The 23181-nt window shown below is 29.1% G+C and overlaps 1 protein-coding gene across 2 annotated transcripts in view; it reads left to right on the forward strand.

Moving 5' to 3' along the window:
- Positions 1–23181, forward strand: part of qtc (GRIP domain-containing protein quick-to-court) — a 113165-nt gene that overhangs the window by 15334 nt on the left and 74650 nt on the right. The gene's annotated exons all lie outside the window — the stretch shown is intronic.

Below are 23181 nucleotides of genomic sequence, written 5' to 3' on the forward strand. Positions count from 1 at the left end.
AGAAACACATAATTCGAGTAAATTTTTTATTTTTTATATTATTATCGCTACTAAAATGGTTTGAAAAAATTAAGGCAATATAGAACACATAAAAATAGTTTTATTTATATACACAGAAATGCCAACTTGCTTCGGACAGCGAATAAATATTTTAAAGTGGTAGTTTATTAATTGTGATTCTTGGTTTAATAAATTCAATTTAGTAGATCTTTATCCACCACTATTTCTAAACAATTCATTGGGTTATATCATTCATCACTTAGTCTTTCTTATATATCGAGCTAATCCTTTCAAAAAAAACTAGCAAAATATGTCTAATATTTTCAAATTCAGTTTGTAGTTATTTGCATTGAGCGTGGCATTCAACGTTTTATACAGAATTCGTAGCTATCTATCTATTCATTTTAGTTTGTATGCTAACTTGCTACCACGCTTTTCATGAAGGCACTTTTTCCATTAGTGCCAAAACCGAGTCGGACTAGTAAGTTGTAAGCGGCTAATTAGAAAAAAAAAAAAATTTCAAATACTCCTCCCGAACTGTCAAACTGAAATTCTTGACCGATTTTTAGAATCGGAAGTTAAAATTGCCTATTGCAACTGCTGTTAAAATGTCTGGCTACTAGCTTATACGGTTCTAGATTTATAATTGAAAGATATAAGCACAGACAGCAACACTGACTCTTCCTCATGAAATAAGTTACCTAATTTAATGTGGTATAAAAGATTTAAAAGTAAATTAAAATTTTCAACATGTTTAACCTTTTGTTTACGGTGTACCAGTTACACTATTACTTATGGTCCATATGTTGTACCAACTGTAAGAAGAAGGTTAAAAGTTGTTTCTAGGGTTCCATATTTAATTTTAAAAAAGTTATAGTTGAATTGAAGATTATTTAAGTTATCCAGACTGGCTTAAAGCTTTTCTTTTTGGAGTTAAAAGATTTTTTTTAAGCATGAATATAACTCAAATTTTATTTAACATGTTCACGCCGGGGTGACCCACCGGTAGGTCACGCTAGATTGTCTCATCGGGCTGCGCACCGGAGTAAAAACTGGTAACAATAAATTTCATTCTTTAGTTTTTTTTTTCGGGAATAATAAAAATCCATAACTACCAATTGTTTTCAACGGAAGCAATTTTTATATTGAATTGCTTCTTCGCCGTGATTAATTTCCTTACAGTGAATTGTTATTGTTGAGAATAGCTTAACTCCTCCCGAATATTATCTAATATTGAAATTGTTCTTCTACCAGTATTTACTCTTCTCCGTACCGCTTTCAGGCACAACATCCGGCGTGAACGTGTTAAGTTAAGAAATTTAAAGTCTAAAATAACAGTAAAAACCATGTTATGAGCTTTGAGTAATATGTTATATTTGGATTTCTCGAAAACATGAAAAACTTAATTTCGATCTCAGTATTTAGGCTACGTTTTTATGTAGATTTAAGACTCAACTCTCGGATAAGGAAATGGATTCATTTAGTAACTAAAAGGCAATTTTTGGCGAATATTTATTTTTTTTTAAAAATTTAAATGCTTTGAATATTTTTCTAACTGAGCTCTATCCTCTTTTATTAACACATTGAATGCACACTAATTTACATGGCTTGTCCGTCTAACCGCAACGGTAAATAACTACGAACTAAATTTGCTAGACAGATTTTGCTAGTTTTTTTAAAAGGTTTAACATGGCATATCTGTTAAAAGTGGTCAATTATATAAGTTTACGAATTGCTTAGAAATAGTGGTGGATAAAGATCTACTAAATTGAATTTATTAAACCAAGAATCACAATTAATAAACGACCACTTGAAAATATTTATTCGCTGTCCGGAGCAAGTTGGCATCTCTGTGTATATAAATAAAACTATTTTTGTGTGTTCTATATTGCATTAATTTCTTCAAAACATTTTAGTAACGATAATAATATTAAAAAAATTACTCAAATTATGCGTTTCTAATAATCTTGGCTTCACCGGTGACCCCCCCATAGCATTTAACGTGTTAATATTACCCTAGAAACCCTAGAAAGGATAATAAGAAAAGATACAGTAAGTACTAGATATTAACCCTTTAATGAGCCACTTATTTCTAGTAAAAGTAAATTAAAGTATATTTGGAATTGAAATTGTTTTAAGAATAGTAATTGATATAAGAAAAAAAAACTTATTTAGTTTATAAAAATGATATTTTTTTGGTGGTAAATATATTTAAAACGACCTATTAGGAACTTACTCACTTTTATTTTTCTTTATTTATAAAATAAATTTTATAACTCCTACAAACTTCAAGAGTAATTACGTATTCTATAACTTTTATACGTTTTCTGAAACTAACTAATGGCTTCCAATTTTATTCAACCGCACTTCAAGAAAGCTGAAGTTATTAACAAATGGAAACCTAAATTAAAAGTGGCAAAAAAGTGGTGGCAAGTATACTACCCACTGCCTTCGAAAGGGTTAAATCTCATATTACGTTCCTGTTTTTTTTTTTTTTTTTTTTTTTTTTTTTTTTTTAATGAGCGCTAAGGCTTTCGCACTGCTCCGGATAAGCCAAAATAATTAAAAAAAAAAACGGTAAATAACTACAAAGTAAATTTTGCAAATATTTGACTATTTTTGCTTGCTTTTTAAAAAGTATAGCATGACTAACTTACCGTAAAGTGGTGAATTATATAAGCCTACGAATTATTTAGTAATACTGGTGGATGAAAATCTACTAAATTGAATTTATTAATCCAAGAATTACAATTGATAAACTACCACTTTAAAATACATATTTGCTGTCCGGAGCAAGTTGGCATCTCTGCTTTTGACTAAAACGCAAAGACAATAGGTTTAGTTAGCAGTGAGAACAAAACTAAATATACGCTATAGGGAGAAAAAAAATCCTGGTAATTTTACCGTTCTGTTTGGCAATGACATTTCTGAAAAGAAAAAAAACATAATTCTTGTTAATAAAACCAAAATGTATTCCAGTTAAAACATTCCTTTAGTATTTTTTTCCCTTTGTATGGCAACAATTTACCGAAAGTTCAAGTTTTTGAAGTTATAGTTCAGAATCTTTGTACGTACTAACAATTAAAATATATTAAAACGAGAAGGCATGCGACAAATTATTCATTTTCAACCCTGTGTTTTCGTCGAACTTCTTGAAAGAAAAAAAAAATTATTAGTCATTTTAATTCGAAATCAGTTATTCTTGTTACACCAACAACAAACGGCTTGACCACGACATATTACCGCATATTTAGTCAGAATTACGCAATTCAAAAGTAAATGCAACCGAATAAACTGGCGTTTATGCCATGCTCTAAGGTATCATGATAAAAATATTAAGTGTTGACTTATTTACTACCAAACATACGGTAAAAAAAAGCCATTTATATGAAACACATCATACTTAATTGAAAACTTCAATCTCTTAAAAAATATATGAATAATGGTCGACATGATACAAGCGTTTCACAAATAGGTACCCGTTTTCAAGACTAAAAAAAAAAAAAAAAAAAAAAAAATTATTTGAAATATAAAAAAAAGGGACATAAACTTTTTAAATACACAAGTGGGTGACCTTTGTGCTAAAATACAAACTAAGGCGAAACAAAGTTAAAGGGCACAAAAATATTTATAAAATACAATAAAATGCAATAGGATTCTTCTGTATTTCATAAATATTTTTCTGCTCTTTAACGTTGTTTCGCCTTAGTTTGTATAAACTTTTTAGTTTACTTTTATATTGTTTCACATTAACATCTCCAAGTCTTGAAAATGGGAGCCTATTTTTGAAGTGCTTGAAACATGTCGAGTGTTATTTCATATTTACTCAAATTCGAATACATTTAGTTATGAAGAACAAAAGATTTAACGAGTGCGATTAAAAGAAACTAATGCGTCTTTAGCTATTACATTATGGTTATAAATATTCATTAGTTCCTGACCAACTCTCCCTGAAAATGAATAAATAATTAATTAATTTTAATTAATTATTTATTTTATTGAAATTAATTAATGGATAATTAATTTAATTAAATGATTAATTTAATAAAACGTAATATATGATACAACAGAACAAAAAATAATTATATGAATTTGTCAACATATTTAAGAAACTTATGACTTTTTATCTCCATATAAAAATTTTTCATTTAAAACAAAACAATTTCTTCTTTAAAAATTTCTGAGTTCAATAAAAAAAATTTTGAAAATTCAATTGTTTAAGTCTTTTTTTTCTTTTTCGTAAAAAAGAGGAAGAAACAAAACTTTTCAAACGAAGATGAGAACGAGTTAAAATTTCACAATGCATGCTTGCAAAAAATTTAAAAAAAAAAAAAGGCAGCTAAATTATTATTATTATTATTATTATTTAAAACATTAGCAAAAGTCGAGTAAAAGTTCCTTGTCTACCATAACATATTAAAATATTATTAGCTCAGCTTCCGACTTACCCCCCAAACACACACAAAAACTCACTTCTTAATTTATAATTATATTTTAATAAACTTGATTTAAAAGTTTTTGACCATTTTGTTTATTTCTGCAATTTTTTGTCAACACTTCCGCATGTATTTTAAGAAACCAAAAAAGCATTAAAAAAATATACATATTTATAAAAAATAGCATTAAACTGTTAATTTAATATATTATTTTAAATAGGCTTCTGGGTTAGAAAGAAAATGCCTAACATTTATTTTACTCTAATCAAAGTTTTTTTTTTTCCCACTTTGGAAAACATTCAACCTGTTGAAAATGATTGTTATTTGAAATGATTATGTTTGGTTACAATGATGGAATTTTAAAGATGTAAACAAAAGACTTTACTCTTGAATATTTCTGGTGTCGCCATCTATTAACATTTATACAACTTTAAATTATTCATGTTTGTATTTATTTTTTGAATACACATTCTTTATTCTCAATAATATGCGTTGTATAATCAATTAAAATACGTAGACTGATAAAGCATTTTTACAATCTCATAAGTTTCCAGTTAATTGTGTGTAGTAAAGACTTATTTGGTGAACATATTAAAACATATTAAACATATTAAATATATGTCTAATATTTGTTTCATTTTAGTGGCGCCATCTATTGATATATTTATAAACAATTTCTAACACTAGGGACCAATAAAAGATTAATATTAAATACTGATGTGTGTTTTCAGATATTGACAGATTTTGTAATATATTTTGAAATTATAGTTCACATTAGTTAGTTATTGTTAGTTAATGTTTCAAAATAGTTCTTTAAGATTAAAAATGTTAAATTATTTATCATAAATATTATGTTTTTTTATTGTTGCAATTATTTAGTGTTTCTTAGAAGAAGAAAAACGTTACTTATTTATTATTAATACAACATACTAAATAGCATATATTATTTAATACTATTAATAAAGTTAAATAGAATAAAATTAAGATAGATGTTATCATCCTTTTTATTCTCTTTTAAAAGTCGTTCTTATATTTAAATTTATATTATTAAATGTATATAATGTAAATAAAATTAAAAACGGACCACTCTAAGTAACTTATGATCTAATGATCAGAACTTCATGTTCTAGGATTCTATCTTAATGGTTTAAAAAAGAGACCTCAGTGCTATGCTATCTAATTAGTGCAGACAATATTTTAAAGTACCAAATCAGACACAAAAACGTACTTTATCTGAATAAACATTTCTGACCCCCAAAACATAGGGGGTAGCCGCAATCTGGGATATATGGTGCCAATAGTTTGGTCAGAAGAGCGGTTTCGAGAACTTTTTAAGCGAATTGAAACATTTTTGCGCAAAATTATAAAGTTCATTTATCCAAAGATAAGTCTAAACAAAAAATAGCATTTAGTAAATATTTATTATTTTATTTAATAATAGTCGAAACATTTTGAATCATAGGTTATACAATTTTACATGATTTTAAGGAATGTAATTTTACGTGGCAAATTACAAAATTTGAGTAAAATTGAGCGAATAATTTCTTAAAAACTTAATTTTAAAATTACGATTATATAAAAATTTGATTTCTCAGAAACTATTCAACCGATTTCACTCAAATTTTGAATTTTTCCTTGTAAAATTATATTTTTTAAAATGATGTAAAAAAATACATAGCTAACAATTCAAAAATATTCAATTATTAGTAAATAAAATGATAAAAAATAGTAAATATTTTTTAAAAGTCATTTTTGAATGGAATGATCTTTAATAAAACGAATTTTATTATTTTGTGCAAAAATTTTTCAAATTCGTTAAAAAATTTCTCGAGCAAGATTCCAGCGAGTCTTGTAAATTTAAAAAAGTGGTAACAAAAATTAAACAGATGTCGATATTTTAATTTCTGTAAAACCGCCACTAAAAATTGTTTTACAAATAATACATGTATGCTAGAAAATTCCACCTTCTAAACCACTCAACAACAAAGTTGTATATTAAAATAAGAAATATCTAGTATTAACCTAAATTTGCTACCACTATTAAAATTTTTCAAGGACCACGGGAACCATGACGAGACATGCTGAAATACGTAAAAAGGTATAATTGCCATTAAGGGGCCCAAACTTTGGATAGTTCTTCTGACCAAACTTTGGATAGTTCTTCTGACCAAACTATTGAGACCATATTTCCCAAATCGCTGCTATCCCTTATACTTTGGGGGTTAGAAATTTAAATCCATTGAAAAAAAGGTATATTTAGTCATAAAAAGTACGTTTGTGGGTGTGATTTGATAACTTAAAATATCGTCTGCATTAAATAATTAGCATGTTTGAGATTACGCCCTCGAGTCATTAAAATTTAGTCCTAGAACATGAAGATCCGATTATTAGATCAAGTTGTTCAAACTAGTCCATTTTTTTTAATTTATTTTTTATTTGGCGCACTACACACGTTTAAGAACAGACGTTATGGAAAAGTAACTTTCAGTTTCCGTCATTTATTTCAAATTTCTCAAGAAATACTTAGAGATTTATTTTATGACTTCAGCAAAGGCTTAGGCCATGCGATTTTTCATACTTAATGATAACGTGTATAGCTTTTATCAGTTTGAGGGACCGATCATAAATTACGAACAGAAAAGAGGATTTTTGATCACTCTATGAAAGTAAACATAGCAATAAACTTGTAACTTGTATAAATTAATTTAGTTATTCTATGCAATTTTTGCATGAAATTTCAAAAACCAGCTTTAAATATGGAGAGAGAAAAATTTTAATAAACTAATTTTTTGCCTGCAAGTTTTCTTACTATAACTGCAGAAATATTGAATAAAATTAAACAAAATTTTTAGAGCAACTTGCCATCAATAACAGATATATTATTTTAAAATTTGAAAAAAGAATTCGTTAAAAATTACGTTACATTAAGGCATTTAAAGTACAAACTTTTTATAGTGCACATGTGCAAAAAACTATTAAAAAGAAATTTTTCACAATTTTGTTGTGAATCGTATTTCGTAGCTTATGAAAAAGTTGGATTTGAATATTTTAAAAATTTAGGTGGTTCCTAGCACTTTTCTAAATAGCTTTTGTAAATTTTGAAAGAAAGCTTTGAATGGTAATAGATTTTCCACAAATTTTATTTTGTATAAGGCAAAATTTATATAATAATAAATTTTAATATCCAACATTAATAGTCTGGACAACGAAATGTTATAGTATAAAGTAAGAAATATGTTAAATAAATCGCAAGTTAACAGGGTATGGTCCCCCATGATGCAGTTATCATTTTTAATGAATCTTGTTTAATGGTTCAAAATGAAATTTGAGAAAAACCCGTACCATTCAAAGAAAATTACCATTGTTAATCAAATACCATTCTTAGAAAATTCACAAAAGCTTCTTAGAAAACTTTTAGAATCTCTTTTTAAATTTTCAAGACATTCAAAACGAACTTTTTTCATTAGTTACCAAACACGATTCACAACAAAATTATGATGAAAAAAATTTATTTAATAGTTTTCTGCGGAAGAGGACAACTTTAAATGTTCATATCTTGCACAATTTTTAATGAATCTTTTTTTTTTAATTTTTAAAAAGATATTCATGTTATTAATTAAAAACAGCTCAAAAATTTTGTTCTATTTTGCAATATATTTTTTCAGTTATTGTAAGAAAACGCAAGGTAAAAAGAAGCAGCTTTTTTTCTTCTTTTTTATAAAAATTTATTTATTTTCATGAATATTAAAGCTAGGACCTAAACATTACCTACGACCAAAACATCACTAATGACCAAAAAACCTCTAAAGCTATAAAATAATTCAATAAATATATCTTGAGAAATTTAAATAAATGTCTCAAAACTTATGCGGTCTTTATTCAGAAAAAATATATACATTCAAGAATAATATAAAGTATACTTTCTTACTGTATAAAGTATACAGTAAGAATAAAATATACATTCAGAAAAAATACACAACTAAACTAAAAATATCATTTCGGAAATAAATCAGTAGCTTTTGGAACAAAACTATTTTCAGATTCGAAATCCTCACACCCGAATTATGAAACATCTAGTACTTGTATAAATTCAATTAAAAAAAAGTTGTCTCCAATTGTAATCACTGTCGACAGGTGTATTTTGTTCCTTCAAAATAAAACTCTAAAATGAAAAAATAATAAATATATAGTGATATACCTAAATAAATATAAACCATAATCCATCTTTCACAAACACAATAGCCTATTAATTTGAAGCTCTTAAACGAAAAAGTTATCTATAAATTTTGAAGCTGAACTGTACAATTTAATTCTTAATTTACATTTCCACTTTTATAAAGTAGTTAGCCTAGTTTGCATCGGAGCTACTCAAATAAAAATAAAAATAAAAAAATCTTTAAAAAGAATATTAAAGTAATAAAAAATAGCTTTATTATTTCCTGTTCCAATTTATTCAATATTTTATTAATATTCTTATTTCGCTCAATATGATTTCATGCTATAAAAGCCATGCTCGTATAAGACTTGGCAGTAAAACATAATAAAACAAATCTTCATTAAAATTTCCAAAGCAAAACGTATTTGCATTTTATTAACAAGGTAAATGTCAGACTAACAAAAGGAAAAGCGTATTTTCATCACAGTGTGTTGTTATTCGGATTGAGGTTAAGTTTAGTTGTTTCCTTCTATATTTTATTAACAATGGCTTCCGTTATTTTTCGTTTGAAGTCTTTCATTTCGTTGAAATATTATCGACAACGCCCGGGCGGAAAGCCCTTCTATGCATTTTTCAATCCGTAAGCTGTTAACTCAAACAAGAGATTAAAAAAAAAAAATTGCTATTGTTGTGGAAGTATTAATCTTACACACCTTGGATTTTGTACTTTTGTAGTTTTGTTCTAATTTGCATGGAACGAAATTGTCTGTGAATAATCTATAGTTTCTTAAATGGTTTTTCATGCTTTTTATATTTCCTAAACTTCATAAAAACTTAAACTTCAACATGGTCAAAGCTCTCAACTTGTACTCTCTTTAGAAAAAATTCTACGAAATGACGGTAAAATATTTATTATAATGAAATTTTCTAAAAATTTAGGCTACTTTTAAAAGCACTGTTATAGATGCTAACATATTTTATTTTATAACCGTCGTTGAACAGCCAAACCAATTTAGAGTTTATGACCACTACTGTTCAACTCCATAGCCTTGTAATTTTAAATTCAATCCAGAAGACAAGGGAGTTCCTGGATTAAGTATTGAATAAAGTTTGGTTTAGTGGAGAACTTTTTGATGGCACTAACCCGCATATGCGTTAGATGCAGAAGAAAACCACGAAAACCTTCTAAGGTTAGCGTGACGGCAAGGGAACTCAACCCCATGGTCCATCTACCGCTGAGGATATTTTACGTCAGCACTGTGGTCAGTGCGAGCTGGGTGCATAATCCGTACCGACCTGCCAACGCTGGGATTAGAATCCGGATCTTCTGATTAGGAGGGGAGTGCTTTATCCCTTGAGCCACCGTAACAAATGTTATTATATATTGATGTTTGAATTAATCATTATTTATATTAATTAAAAGATTCTTTTTTAAAAATCTTTTAAAATCCGGTTTACCATTTAAATGTCAATGTTCCATTTTTGGAACTTTCTCAAAATGTTAAAGACTAATAACGCAAATATATATATATTTTTTTTCGCACTTACAATTGGAAAAACTTAATATTCCTATCAACCAAAATCTAAAAATTTTATATCTTACGATATAGGTTTTTTCTGAAATCAAACAATTGAAGAAAATTTTTTATTTAATTTATATGCAAAGCTGCTATCACGTTTTTCATACAGGCACTTTTTCCATTAGTAAAGAATATGAGCCCTGCAGGTAAATGGTTAATGCTTAGCTACAAAACTTTTTTTTAAATTCATCAATGCATTATAATTATTAATTAATGCACTATAATGAAAAACTCATTTTTAAATTAATGTTTCGCTCCGCTATCAACACGTATATTTAAAAAAGCACTGCTCGTTGACTTCAAATTCAAATATAAATATTTATTTAATTGATATATTATGGTAGACAATACTTTTTTATACCTGCAAAATAAATCATAAGAGATAAACTCTTGTACTACCACTTTCTTTATTTTTAGAAAAATGAAGCTTCCTTTCTAAAGAATGGTAGGAAAGTTTTCCACTACGACGCGACAGTACAAGTTAGCAACTATATATGTTACATAACTAGAACCAATGTTGCCAGATAGGGCTATAAATAGTAGAATATTATGCTACTTTAAAGTATACTATTATAACTGGGTATAATAGTATATTTTAATATACTATTATCTGTGTAATATCATATGAGTCGTGGTGGCTCAGGGGATAGAGCACTCGCATCCCAATAAGGTGACCCGGGTTCGATACGAATTCCGCACCGACCATAGTGATGGGTTAAAATACCCTCAGTGATAGATGGATCATGGGTTACAGTCCCTTTGTCGCCAGGCTAACCGTCAAAAGTTTTCGTGGTTTTCCTCCCGAAAAGGGTTCAAGTTTTATCAAAAAGTCCTCCACGAACGCGAAATTCCTCCCAATACTGGATCCGGAAGTTCCTTTTTCTTCTATGTTGGGTTCAAAATTACAAGGCGACGGAACTGAACATTAGTAATCGAATACTCAGAATTGGGTCGCCTGCTCAACGCCGCTTATAAAATAAAATATACTATTATGAATAACTAATATATACTGTTATTTAAAATATACTATTCTATTATTATAACTAAGGCTACTCGCTACTTTTTGTATAATCATTTTTAGAGGGCTCCATATTGTAAATTTTTGTAACAGCCATTTACAACACTTTACAGTCTCGTATCGCAACAATAGCAGGATAATCTTTAACCCTTTTGCTACCAACGGGACTCATTTGTCCCAACAAATGATTAAAAATTACTAATGGGGGAAAAGCATTTAGAAACTCATAGTAATATGTCCCAGTCGTAGAGTCGAACTAAATATACGTGTTTCATGTGTCAAATATCCCCTAGATGGCGCTAAAGAGTTCCTTGCATGAAACAGCATTGTGATTTTGAGCTGGGACCAGAGCCGGATTATACCTTTCGTAGGCCCTAGACATAGCCGTTTTTGGGCCCTCCCCTCCTTTCCCCACTCCTCCCCTATTTTCAAAATACAGTGAAACCTCCTGTTATGGACACTCCTTCAAAACGGACGCCTCTCAATAAGGACATTTTTTTTAATTCCCCTGGAATCTTCTATGAATAAACTACTACGTACATTCTCCGCAAAGCGGACATTCCCGTAACCGGAAGCGGACAGTCATTTTGATCCTGAAACGTTGTTTTTTATCTCTACAAACCGGACACTACTTTTTCTAAATAAATTGCAAGCTAAAAAAATGCAACTTTTCACCATTTTTAAAGCATGTAAATAAAACTTTTTGCCTTAACCATAACTAAAAATATTGTTAAGCTATTTCACCACCGAAAAATCAATCTGTCTCCTGTCACCTTGCCTTATCTTTGTAAAGAAAGGAGAGAAAATGGTACTGCACTCCTGAAATAATTCTAACATCGGCATCTTTTCATCTGGACCACACAGGTTATGAGACCCCTCAAGTTGAAATGACTTCTCTCAATGCTTCTTCCCCATTGAAAATTTCTTTAATTTTCTTATCAATTTGAAGACTGTATTTAACACAACTGGGGTAAAAAAAAAAGAGAACAGAAGTATAATCTTTGAGATGTTTATATAAATGAAACATTTATTCAGGCACTTGATAGCTGATCAATTGTCAATAATCATCTCCATAGGTCGTCATGACTTACAGGTACGCATTACTTTTTTTTCTGTGAATCATGGGAGGTTTATTTTCCAAGAAGGTGTTAACCATGTTCCCTATCAAATGATAAGTAGGTGTACGGGGATGTGAACCTAAAAATTGAAACGGACTGAGGACAGTACGCTCCTATTTGGTATCATATGTCTAACTTGAGTATCTATGCTAATAGGAAAATTATATTTATTTATCTGTAGCTACATCCAGAATTATGTAATTATATCAAACTTCTTTATGTATTCTTTTTTATATTTCTTATGTAAAAAAGAATATATAAAGAATCTTCTTTTTTTAAGATAAGAAAAGAAGATTCTTTATATCTTAAAAAAAGGATTATATAAAGAATCTTCTTTTTTTTTTTATCTTTTTTATATCTCTTTTTCTCTCTTATATATTTCTTATTGTTTAAATAAATATTCTTGTAAATATTTACGGTATCCTTGTAGATATTATTTAATTATTCCTACATCTTTGAGAATATTCTAAAAACAATTTACGGTGTTAAATTTCTCTTAGGGTACCCTTCCCGTAAACGGACAAATTTTTTGGTCCCATGAATGTCCGCTTAACGGAGGTTTCACTGTATATGCTAAAATTTTCTTGCATATTTTTTTTTACGTTTTTATTAATATGGATTTTAGTTTACAAATTTGTTTATCGAACTATATCTGCAATACCGACATACTGCCGATATTGCAGTTGATATCGATAATAGCATTATGATTAGTTCGATCGATAACTATGTAAACACTTCACGTCAACAATACAACAACAAACCATCAAAGAAAACAGTGAAATTGATAGTGAGATTAATTACAAGAAATTGTAATTAATCTACAAGATTTGTCGATTCTTGGATCAAATGCAGAAGGAGAAAGATCTTTCTCCAGATTAAAATTGATAAAAAATTATTTGCTTTCAACAATGAATCAAGATCGTTTGGCATCGCTCGCACTTATGTCTATTGAATACGACATTTTGCGTAGTTTGGAATTCGACAGCATAATACAAGATTTCGTTGAATCCAAAAATCACAAAAAAGTAATATATTAGATCATAAGATTCTGCAAAATAATTTATTACCGAAAAATACTATATTTTTATTTGTATCTTCATAATTTTGTGCAAAATACACTTGTTGTTTTTGAAGTTAAATTATTTTTGTCATCAAATTTTTTTTCTCCCAAGTTTTTCGCAGGCCACTGAATTTCGTAGGCCCTAGGCACGTGCCTAATGTGCCTATAGGTTAATCCGGTCCTGGCTGGGACAGATATATTCCTCTAGTATTCTTCATTGGGACAGATATATCCCACTCGTATTTTATTGGGATTGCTATGCCCATTCATATTCTATTCATATTTTCTCAAATGAAAACAGAAAAAAGAACAAATATGAGTTGTCCAATGTGTAATGTCGGATTATGCAAAGATTGCTTCACCCTGTATCATACCATGTAAAAAAAGTCCATATAATAAATTTTTCTGGAATTATAGATGTGCTTGTAGTAAGTCTATCACTACATGTGGGACATATGTTGTTATTGTTGACTTATGCCTGTTTAGGCAGAAGGGGTGCGATTGTTCTTGTTTTCCAGTGGCGCCATCTATGGCCAAGAAGATGGGTAAGAAAATAATGCAAACACTTCTGTATTAACTATATGTAGGGTATTTTTCTTTCAGCAATAAATATTTTAGAAGATATTAAATGGCAAAACCGCATAATTGTTATTACGCGCAATTTGAAAAATTATGTTTGAAACTTTTACGAATGGTGTCCTTTTTATTCATGCAAAATTTAAATCGACAAAAATGAGTGAAAGAAGTTTAAAGCTCCTCCTTTTCCTTTTCACTACTATTATTTTAAAAGCATTTTTATATAAATATCGCCAACCCTATAGAATGATTTCAAATTTGTTGGTATTGAAGTTAGAAGTAACTAACTCATTTTGGCCGATTCAAATTTTGCATGTTTAAAAAGGAATCCATTTCTAAAAGCTTCAAGCGTGATTTTTCAAATTATTTACACGGCAGACAATTTCGCCATATCAAGTCGTTCCATTTGCTTAATGAACTGTTTTTATTAAAATAAAATTGTCTACCTTTTAACCCTTTTACCAGATCTAGGTTCTGAAAACGGAATCCTATAAAATTTAAAAACATGAGCACTGTTGAGGAAAAAAACGTTTAGATGAAACTGTAACTAGATTACTAATGAAAACGGTTAGAATTATATTCTAAAACACATAACTTGAAGACTATCAAAATAAAAAAAGATTACAATCGGTTTTTCGTCATCAAAATCCTTACAAATATGGGCGTTTCTTAACTTACATGATTAAAGAGGGGATTAACTCTTTCTTTTGTAGGTTAACCCTTTAGTGGGCCATTTATTTCTAGTTAAGGTAAATTAAAGTTTTTTTGAATTGAAATTCATTTAAGAATAGTATTTGATAAATGAAAAGAAAAACTTATATAGCTAATAAAAATTAATTTAAATTTCAATGTCATTTTTTTTTTTTTTTTTTGTCTTAAGTATGTTTGCCACGACCGATTAGGAAGCTATTAACTTTTATTTTTCTTTATTTATAAAATAAATTTTATAAATGCTACAAACTTCAGAAGGAATTATGCATTAACGTTTTCTTATACTAAAATAAGGTTGCCAATTTAATTCGAACGCACTTTAAGAAAGCTGAAGTTATTAACAAATCGAAATCGAATCGAAGTTAAAAGTGGCAGAAAAGTCAACATGGACTTTAAAAATTGGTGGTAAGTAAACTTACCACGGCTTTCGAAAAGGCTAACTAGAATTACGTAAAATATGTAAAGCTACAATTTGGCGATGTAATCTCAAAATGGGGTGTTATTTCAATTTATTAACCAGTTCTTATAGAGCTTTTTTTATCGATTTAATGGCATGAAAATCTAGACTTAGATTTAAAACATCTGAAAATTCAGAATATATATATCTTTGGGACGAGGATTTATTACTTTTGGTGATAAAATTATTATAGTTTAGCCATCAATCATTCAAAAGAAATGAAGAGAAATTTGCTTATTAAAATAACATTAGTGCAGCCAAATTTCAAAATGAAAATTGGCCTACCAATTATAGGAGTGAAAAATCCTAATTTACTTTCATGTACCTGGTACATGAATTTTTTTTCTAATTTCATTAGAAAAAAAAAGACATGTGGAGGCTTTTTTGATGAAAATAAGCATATTCATTCTGTCACGGTTACAATTAACTGTTACGCATATTTTTAGAGATTTCTTTGAGATATTTGCCAACGGACTTAACAGACGACAAATTTGCCCAATCTTTCATAAGTTATAAGAGTAATCCGCTTTTTTTTCCGGCTGCATTTTTTTTATTATCGCTAATTCAATCTTCAGTAGTACGCCAAAATAAATGTTAAAGAAGACTTTATTGTTACAAAACAGATATGATTGGCGACTTCTGATTCAAGCAAAATAGCTGTCATTATGTTTCTTTAAGATAAATACATTATTATCAGTTACAAAGCGAAATTTTCTTATCATAAAATCTTTTATCGCCAATCAAGCAAAAACAAATTACGACCTTGTACATCTAATAAGCATTCACTTTTAAGCATAAAAAATAAACAATGAACATAATAAACTTCCTATCTTGTCTTTCGCTCTTTGGTCATTTTAACGTCCATCTATGCAAGCGACAAGCTAATAGCGTTCTGCGTATAAGAGAATGGCTGCTGCGTTAAACTGCCTCATTTAACTGTTACTTATTCACATTTTAAGTATCCGAACGGCAGTTGAGCAAGCTTAAAAATAAACAAAGAAAACGAGCTGCCGTTTGAGAATAGAGATAGACAATAGGCATCCGTTGTATATTATCACTAAAACACCTTGAAAGATAATTGCTTCAAATCTTAGTCAAACAGTTTTGATTCGATATCGACAATTCATTTTCGTTTTTAGTAGCTTTGATTTTCGATGTTAATGTAATTTCAAATTTCTTTTTCATTCCTAATTCTTTCATAGAGATTGACCTGGTACCCGTCAGCAATTTTCCAATCCAGCCGCTTTTAACAACCCGCTCTCCTCCTTGAAATGCTCTTAAGTAAATAAAATAAAAAATGATACTTGACTTTTTTTTAGTTCAGGTAGCAAGTTTGAAAAGAAATAAAAGCTTACATTTTAATTAAAACCAACTATATCAAGGAAAAGGGAAATTTCCAAAAAAAGAGTGCGAGTCGTTAAATGCCGCTTGATTGTAAATTAGCTTCCTGGCTTTCCCGGTTATTACCCGAACCCTACAAAATAATTTTACAACCTGTTATAGGGTTTCCAGACTCGGCCAATTTCCCCGGGTATCCAGTGCTGGCAACTCTTATTTATGTTTGACAAAACCATATTCAGAATAATAGTAGCCTTAAAATTATTTATATATGTAGTTTTGAAATATATATGTAGTCTGTAGTTTCTTAATAATTAAGCTGAAATGATTGGTCTGGCGCGATATATTTTACTTCTGTGAAGATTTATAACTCAGGGAAACCTTAGTACTTAGATACTTTCTTAGTACTTAGAAACTTAGTACTTAGATACTTTCGGGTCAGAAAACTATTTTCGTTAAGGGAAGGTGTGCGATTGGGGGAAGGACATGCATGTTTAAAAATCTAAAGCTGAAAACTAATTAAATTATTATCACAGTTAAATATATACAAAATTAGAAAATGGATAAAATTAATACTAAGATAACTGAAAAATGCCATATATGCGTGTTACTCTCTTACTAAATTCGCTTCCACCAATTAATGCAATAATAATAAATAGATGTAATAATATGAATTTATAAGTTAAGCATTTAATAGATGTATAATAGACAATAGTTGCTAACGAATGCTAATATGAATATTTTCTTACACATAACGCATTTATTATTTTAATAATATTACTAGTTTTAACATCATTAAAGATTAATTTCCTAGCAAATAAAAGCACATATTTAAAGCAAGACTATGAGATTTTTTCAAGTGACATAGTGTGGGTATCTCGATCCTGATTGGTTGTTGAAGCATGGCATTTATTTACATTACTCTATCAACTGTTCGTTCCATTCTATTTCGAGTAATCCAAGCCCATCAAGTATTAATTCTCTTAAATGACACGTTTTATTTTATTCCACAAAGATTTCAATTCTTTCACTGAATATTTCTTACTTAATACAAAGACAGGTGCGAATCCAAGCAGAACATAAACAAACTGGTTACGCATGGAAGTTGCCAGGTACAAAAAACAAAAATATATCACAGTTACAATATATACATAAAAATAATAAATCTAAGTTAAGTAAAGGACGTAGAAAATAAATAATCATATTCTAACAAATTCGATGTGCGATACGACGTTGCATTTAATTAACTTCACGTTAATTAACATTCTAATTTATGTGGGGAGACTTATCTTGACTTAAGCACGCTATATTGCTTATAAACTATGAGCATGCGCTGAGGTCATAGATCACATGTCTGAGTATCAATGATCTTCTTCTTGTAGTGCAAGTACACAATTGTTTTTTACAAAAAAGGAGAAATAAATTTTTTGTATGAAGTTTTATTTTAAATACAAGAAAAAAACCTCTTTAACTCAACAAAAACTAACGAGAAAACATTAAATTACATTTTCAGTATCAGTATGCTCTACATCAATTTTTTAAGGTTAGGTGCCACTGCCTGGTACACATTTGCCCGGTATGCCCTACATCAATGTTTGATTTAAGTTCAAGTGCCACGACTCAGTATGCATTTAACCGGTACTCAGAACACTAATGTTTCTCCTAATCTATCTTTAGAAGATACTAAGATATAGAATAAATATAATAATATCAACCAATAAATTATTATCAAATCGGATATAACAAATATTTCGGACATTCACCAAAGCGAACTATGTCGTTGTTGACATTCACCAGTTAAACTCGACATTTTCTTGATTTCGGACACTCACGGCAACATCTGCACGTCATAGTTAAGTTTTAAGTTGAATATTTCTTATGAGCATCTGAATAGTCAAGCTGAATTTCTTTTACAAACCTTTTTTTATAATTGAACAAAATCTAAAATAAAAACACGTTTTTATTTTACAGGCGCATAATAAATTTCATTGATCTATATTTGTAAAACTTTTGTTCGATAGAAAACTATGCGATTCTTATATTGTTTTGCGTAAATGTAGGGCCGAGTAATTAATCCAAATTTTACCTGGTTATCCGGAACATACCAGGGTAAAAAATAAAATTTACATCGGGTACCGGCCGGATAGATCTTCACCGGGTAAGTGGACGGATAAAATTTAGTCTCCGGTTCATCTCTACTGTTTAGAATATCAATTCTAAAACGATATTTTATTAATATTTTAAACAGCTATTTACAAGAAGTTCTGGTTTTGTTCAGTTATTAAAACAAAAAACGATTTGTTAAAGTAAGACATTTCCTTTTTGCAAAATGAACAGATTAAATTGGAACACCCAGGTTCCATATATTAATTTTATTCAAAAAATGATTATAACCATTAAAATTTCTTTTGGCCCCTACTGAGTAGCTTACTGAGTAGTAACTTTTTTAAATCAAGATCATGTAGTTGTTTATTTACGTCGCACTAGAGCTGCACTATGGGCAATCGGATGGGAAACTTCCCTAAGAATGATCGGAAGACATGTCATCACAATTTTGATCCTCTGTGAAGGGGATTGCTATCCTGCTTTGTAGAACAGTTCAATGAGAACCGATACCGCACACCCTAGGTCCCTTCGCAGCCTGATCATAGTGATCACCCACTCGCACGCTAACAGCAGTCAATGATGAACTGTGTCTTACTATTAGTCCACCGTGTGACCATAAGTTAATGTAGACATTAAACTACAGAGAAGAACCCTTAAGGGAACCTTTTAAATCTATCAACAATAACTTAAATAAATTTTCATTAATAATAATAATATAAAAAAGACGATATTAACGAAGGCAAACTGTACGGCAATGTTATCGTGCAATAAGAGGGAAACTTTTGGATCTTCTATTGCAGCGTCTCCCAAAGTGTGGTACGCGTACCCCCAGGGGTACGGGAACAGTTTAGCGGGGGTACGTATTTTTCTATTGGCTATTTTTTGCAGAGTTAACAGTTAATAATTAGTGGTGTCAACAGCCATTTTGTGATTTTTAACTTTTGAGCAATTTTTTATAGTAAAAATTGCATTAATTTTTTTATTAGTGGTACACTGCGTTACGAAAAATTTAGAAAGGGTGCGCGAAAGTCTTAAGTTTGGGAAACACTGTTCCATTGGAATTCATTGGGAAAAAATTCGTGAAACGAAATTTTGTATTAAATAACATGAAAGCTAATGTGAAATTTAAAAAAAGGCAAAATCCTTTTGATATTTAGAGATAAGAGTGCAAAGCTGCAAAAAATTATCGTTCTACTGCGATTGATTTTTTGCTTTATATAAAAAAGAAGAAAAAGCTAAATGAAAACAAATCTAAAAATTTTCATAACTTTAAAATCAACAAAAAAGAAGACGTTTTAGCAGACCTTCAGACACAAGACATAGCTATCTCTAAATATGAGCAATGTTTCATATTTTTTTATGCATTATGCAAAAAAAGCGTTTGCATTATGCAAGTTTTTACTTTAAAAGAGTATAAAGCAAGCGCGATGAAAATTTTCTGAAACAGCGGCAGTGTCGGTGCATAAAGTTACAAAAAATAATTTTTAAAAAATAACATCCTTAAATAATTGTAATCATTTTATGAAATCAGTTAGTCAAGAATCAACAGAAACCGACCTTGAAAAAAGACAAAAGCGAAATTAAAGTATTTCAAAATAACCAGTTGACACTACAATGCGAGACTACGTTTCAACTTGCCTTTGTATTCGACTTCTTATTTATTTACGTTGTTTTCGAACCTGTTGTAGAAATACAACAGCTTACGAAATCTAGTGTAAGACTCATTTCGCGTTGATTAAATTCGCAAGAATTAATTACAAAATGGCAAAGAAATTTAAATCTGAAAACTACTTTTCATAGCCTTGTTTCTAGCGAATCGCTTTCATTCTACATTAACCTAAAGCACAAGAAAAAAGCCCTGAAAAAGAAAGAAATAAAATTGCTTATTACCAGAAAAACATTTTTAGAACTCTTCAAGAAGTAACTTCTTTTTTTTAGAAACTTCTTATTCTAATTCAAGTTTTTAAATATTTATAAAAGTATATAGTAATAATATTTGTAAAAGTATATATTTATAGAAGTAGGGAAATGTGGTCCCCATAGTTTGTTCAAGAGAGCCATTCAAAGTTTAGATCCCTTAACGTAATTTTATTTTTTGCGTATTTCGCCATATCTCGCGAATTTTAAAAGCGAATTTAAAAATGTTTGCGTACAATTATAAAATTTGTTTATCCAAAAATAATTCCATGCAAAATGTAACTTTTAGTAAATATTTTTTTTTATTATTATTTTATTTAATAATAATCTAAATAATTTTGAATTGTAAAATATATAGTTTTTAACATTGTTTTAAAGGATATAATTTTACACGGAAAAATACAAAATTCAAGCGAAATCGGTCAAATAGTTCTTGAGAAATCAAATTTTAAAAGTACGGCTTCTTTGACACTAAATTTAAAAAATACGGATTCTTTTGCAGCTGCTCCATATTTTGAAGGCAAAAAATTAAAATCTATCGAAAAGTATATTTCTGCATCTGATTTCGTTGCTTATAATATCGTCTGCATTAATTAATTAGCATATTTAAGGCATTATGAATGCATCACCCCTTCAGTCATTGAGATATAGATCTAGAATGTAAAGATCCGATTATTAGATCGAAAGTTATTCAGGGTTGTCCGTTTTTTATTTTGTGCACTGTACATAAAAAAATAGAAGTATGGAAGGTACGACGTGTAAAAGGATACGTATTTCAGCTATCGTTCTTTTACAATGATCCCCATTTAAAAGCTTTTATTGCTAATGCGTTGCTATGGCAATTATTATTATATAAATGGGCTTGTTCTAAATATAAATGGACGTTTAACTGTTGCATTGTCAATTGATTCCATTCATAATTTTCCCCTGACGTCATTATTCTTCATTTAATAATAAATCTTTTTATAAATTTTTAAATACTTCTTTCGGAAAATTAAGCTACAATAAAAAGAAATTAAAATCTTAAAAAATTATAAATTGCAATTCAAGATTTTAAAAAATTGGGAAATAATTCCGACAAAATGTCATGCGATCGTTCTGCTCTAAATGTTCTCAATTTTCAAGTGTATATTTTAGAACAATTTTTATTTGATGAAAAAAGTTATAAAATATATTGTCGGTGCAGTGTTGGGAAATATTTTGGAATAAAATTAAAAGTTAGTTTTAAAACATTAGAATTCTACGCAAAATCGTTTATTTATAACAAAAAAAGACAAGGAAAGAATATCTCCACTCTTCTCTTTAAGATGAAAACCGATTAAACTTTTCAGTTTGTTTTCGAACGGCCCCGTCGAAACAGTTTGGAGCGTGCTCCAAAAATTTCCTGTCGGGAAACTGCCAAATGATTCTTGCATGAATTAATACAGAAAATGAATTTTAAAAAAATTATCGAAGAAAGAAAGTTATAAACATGTGAATCGGGTCATAAGTGAATTACTGTATCGGCAAACTATTTAATGAATGAATCTACGAATTAATAAATGAGCGAATCAACGTATTAAATAAATTACGTATAAAAAATTATAATTAAAATAATTATGAATGAAAAATTATAAATAAAAATTATAAATAAATTCATAAATTTATGACGGGTTGGATGACCATATTCATAAATTTTTTTAAGCCTTAGCTAAATTTTTTTTATAATTTAAAAGCATATTAGTAAAAATTAAAAATAATACACACGAGAAGAAGATCACGGATACCCACTCATATGACCTATGATGCCAGTTCCAGCTGATCGCTTATAAACAAAATGGCGTGTTAAAGGTGAGCTAAGTTTCTCACATAAATTAGATCTTTAGTTAACGGGTAGTTAAGTAAATACAGCGTCGTATCGCACATCAAATTTATTGAAATATAATTATTGCTTGTCTACGTGTTTTACATAACTTAGATTTATTATTTGCTTATGAATTTAATTGTAACTTTATACATTTCTTTTTTGTGTACTTGGCAATTTTGATGCATAATTATTTTAGGTTCTACGTGGCTTCATGCCTGTCTTTGTGTTAAGCAGGAAATATATAGAGAAAGAATCTATCTGTAAGAATATAGAATGTATCACTTAAAAGAGTTGATGGTTGGTGGACTTGGCTTACTCGAAATAGAATGTAAAGAACAGTTGCTAAGGTAAACAAACTCTGCGTTTCAACAACCAATCAGGATCGAGATGCCCACACTACGTCATTTGCAGGTATCTCATTATGTTAAGTAGTAATGAAAGTATTTTGCAATAAAAAGGTAATGAACAACATTTCTCTGAAAAGATCTACAGTGATACGGCTGCATTATAGCAAAACCAATATGTCAACCTTGCAAGATTCTTGATTTTTGGAGACCTTTATAAAGCAAAAGTACCAACCTACGATTTAAAATTTCTGCTTCTTAATTACTTTATTCCAATAGTTGGAGATAATCATTTCAAGAGTAGTCTATAAAATGATATGACAAAAAGGAAATCTTTGAAGATTTGAAGTGAAACGCATAAATTAATGGAAATAGGCCCTTTCTTTTTTAAATAAATTCAGGAAAATGAATATTCAGCTGTTATTTATGTATTCAGAATTCGCGTCAACGAACTTCTTTATTCATTTTTGACTACATCATCTTCTAACATCATAATTCACCCTCATCAACAACTGTTG

Source organism: Parasteatoda tepidariorum, chromosome 4 (assembly GCF_982258835.1).
Source record: "Parasteatoda tepidariorum strain Cologne lab strain chromosome 4, Ptep-v5.0, whole genome shotgun sequence".
In the NCBI taxonomy this organism is placed as follows: domain Eukaryota; kingdom Metazoa; phylum Arthropoda; class Arachnida; order Araneae; family Theridiidae; genus Parasteatoda; species Parasteatoda tepidariorum.